We start from the raw sequence: 3417 nt of genomic DNA, 5'->3' as shown, positions 1-3417 counted from the left end.
GAGCCCGATGCGGGACTCGATCCCAGGACCCCGAGATCATGACCTGAGCTGAAGGCAGCGGCTTAACCCACTGAGCCACCCAGGCGCCCCCCCAGGACTTCTGTTTGCTGGTTTTGAACTAAGAAAACTCTTCCTCTCTCATTCTTGGTGGCACATATCTGTGAGGCCTGGACCTGCTGCCCCATTTTTGCTACTAGAGAAGCCAGCCTTAAGGCAGAGCCAGCACACGGAGAACAGCTTGGGCCAAAAGAACTCCAGAGAAAGGGAGCTGGAGCCTGTTTTTTCAAACTATGAAAAGAGACTCATGAAGTGCTCTTAGTATAATCGGGATCAAGGATTAGCTGGAGTGGGGAAATCTTCTGATGTCAAGGACAGAAAAACTAGCCCAAACTAACAAGCAAGAGGGAATTTATTAGAGCAAGAACATGAACAATTAGTGAACAAATTGGGTTTCAGGCACGGCTGAATACAGAAGTTGAGACAAAAATCAGAGCAACCTGCTTCTTTTCGTCTCTTTGCTCAACTCCCTCCTCCTCCTCCATGTGGGCCTTATTCTCAGACACCAGACATCACCCCCCTTCCCAGCCACAGCCCCCACCTCATGACCTGGCATGCTCAAGTGCAGTGGAGAAGGGAAACCCCATCTTCAGAGCTGAGTTGTCCAAGAAAACCCCTGGGATTTTCTGATTGCATCTTGGCTTGAGTCTGGTTCCCAATTCAGGACTAAGGACTGTGGCTGGGAAAATGGGCTTCCCCAGGAGACTTGGGCCTGATGCCTGTGATCCCCCTTGGCAACCTACGTGGACGTCAACTGCAGGCAAAGCACATGGCTGAAAATGGGGGTGGGTATTTCCCCCCAAAATGAAATCAAGCAACAAAACAGCAGATGTCATGACAGCTCCCTTGATAATGTCTCTCCCCCAACCTTCCTAACATACTGCCAAGCACCTGTTGGTGGGTTTGACAGAAAACTCTGTTCACCACAGCTGAAACTGCCTTTCTCACCTTTGCCGGCCTAGAACCAGAAATAGCTTCTGTGAGATATTTTGATCTTCCAGAACGTGTATGCATTCTTTCAGCTTATGTTTCCGGGACACTGATGATAATAATGATAATAGTTATCAACCTAACGCCTGCACGTGTAATAGAAGTACTATCTCATTTAAGCCTCCTATGCGCTCATTGGTTCTCCAGCTGTGTTGATTTTGTCCCTCCCCCTCCCCCAGCACTGGGGGACATCTGGCAATGCCTGGAGACAGTTTGGGTTGTCACAGCTTGCGGGATACTCTGGGAGTGCCTAGGAAGATGTCATCGATGCTGCTGTGCCCCCCACAATGCTGCTGTCTATTCCAGCGGTTAGGGAACGTCCTCTGTAGAGTGTCAGATATTCAATCGGGTGTATCTCAGCATAACTGCTTAACCCCACTGTGGCAGTGCAAAAATAGCCTAGAAAATATGTAAACGAATGACCTTGGCTGTGATCCACTAACACTTTATTTACAAAACCAGGCAGTGGGCCAGGTTTAGCCTGCGGGCCATAGTTTACAGACTCCTGGTCTATTACAACATCCATTCTTCCTTCAGTAAGGCCTCGTTTTTAGCTGTGTGTATTTGTGTCCAGCAGTCCCCCTGATACAATGATCATTCTTAGCCACTCCCACGGCCAAATGTGTCCATTTCAATAAATTCCAGCTGGTAGAATATAAGAGAAAGCATTATTTGGGATTTTTTGCTGTTTAAAAGTAGCTGATTCATGTGAGAAGGACTGCTCTCTGCTCTTCTGCTTTTCCTCCTTCTTCCATCCCAGTAAGGGCCCCGGCAGCCATGTTGGACCATGAGGTAGCTTGGAGGAGGAAGATACAGCTAGGAGGGAAGAGCAGAAAGACAGAGGCGGGGTCCCCCAGGACACCCCTGAGTCACCACACTTGTCCTGACAGCCAACATGGAGACTTTGACAGGACAGAAAGATAAATGTGTGCCTTGTTTAAGCCAACGGGTGCGTGTGTGTTATCTACGCAGTAGAACCTAATCTGAACTCTACGTCAGCATGTGGAAACACTCAACAAATAGTTGATAGTGAAAGGAATGCCTAGAGCATAAGGGAGCACCCTAGGGAGACTCATTTCTGCCGGGATGGGCAGGGAGTCATGGAAACAAACACACACCAGGTCTTCCTCAGGTCTTTCGTGGTTCAGCACCCACGGTGACTCAAGTCCCTGTCTTGTGCCCACTGTCAACCCTGTCTTCTGGGGCACACTTCCCCACCAAGCTTGTCATAGAGAATTCAGTTTCCTACAGGAGAATGCACTGTTCCTTGGTGTTTAAAAGGAGTGTCACCACTAGACACCAAGGGGACACAGCCAGGAGAATCTTCAAAATCACAAAAAGAGCAACGCCTACTAGACTAAGGAAATGCAACCGGTCTTTATTTGTCCCTGATTTGTTTGCCTGTCACTGACAGCATGTGGGTGGCATAGGGGGAAAACCTGGCTTTGGCACCCAGCAACCTTGAATTTGATTAATAACTCCGTCACTTAGCAGTGTGACACTGGCCACACCATGTCATTTCCCTGAGCGTCACTTGCCCCAAGTACACAGTAAGGCCACAGCAACTTTCTCATAGCAATCATGTGAGAATTAAACAGGGAAAGGGCCTGGCACAGAAAAGGGGCCCAAATTAGCTCAGAAACTTCTCTCGGTCTGCCATCCTGACGATCAGGATGGAAGCGTAGTGAGACTATGACCTGGGTTAGATTCCCCTGCCCTGCTTTGGAAGGGCAAAATCTTCAAGACTTTAGGCTGAACACTTCCTTTTCTCTTAGCCTGCCCCCACACAATGGCACTTCCTTTTCCAGCCCCCCCACCCTACTTTAAAAAGCTAGCAGAACAATCCTTTGCATCAGTACAATTCCATTTCTCCGACATGATCTCAGCCACGCTGGAGTCCTGCGTGACCATCTAGTGCCACAAGGACATTCACAGTGTCACACTTACCATGCATTTCCACTTTCCGATGAACGAGGCCTTGACCCGTCTCTGAGTAAGTGGTCACGGGGCCCTTCAAACCTGCAGGCCCTTTTCCATAAAGGTGGCTTACAAATGCAAAATAGTCCACATCCCTGGAGAGGTCTGAAAAAGCTATTCGTGCCAAGCAGGGGAAATGAACAACCCAAAAAAAGCTGCCAGCCGCGAACAGGATCCCACGGCATTCAGTGTGTGCGAACTGGGTTCACAGAGTCGCTGTTCACGAGTCCGTAAACTGGGCCCCGCCTCCTGTAAATGGTGTCAAGGAGAAGTGGGGGAGCTCTCGAGAGAGGGTGAGGGGATCCACAGGTGATGGCTCTTTGGATGCATTCATGACACAGCCACTAACTGGGGAGTAAAACCAGCACACCTGAAGGGGGAGAGGACCGAATT

General features: G+C 49.3%; 1 long non-coding RNA gene across 1 annotated transcript in view; it reads right to left on the bottom strand.

Annotated features, from left to right (window-relative positions):
* LOC132013267 (uncharacterized) overlaps window positions 1-3198 on the bottom strand; it is a 60675-nt gene extending 57477 nt beyond the window's left edge. The window contains exon 1 of the long non-coding RNA XR_009402946.1: window positions 2995-3198. This is a non-coding gene — a long non-coding RNA (uncharacterized LOC132013267). The remainder of the gene's footprint in view (window positions 1-2994) is intronic.
* Window positions 3199-3417: the final 219 nt, after the last annotated feature.

The sequence above is a fragment of the Mustela nigripes genome, chromosome 3 (assembly GCF_022355385.1).
Source record: "Mustela nigripes isolate SB6536 chromosome 3, MUSNIG.SB6536, whole genome shotgun sequence".
Lineage (NCBI taxonomy): Eukaryota > Metazoa > Chordata > Mammalia > Carnivora > Mustelidae > Mustela > Mustela nigripes.
Note: the sequence above shows the minus strand (reverse complement) of the source record. Positions and strands in the feature narration are given on the sequence as shown.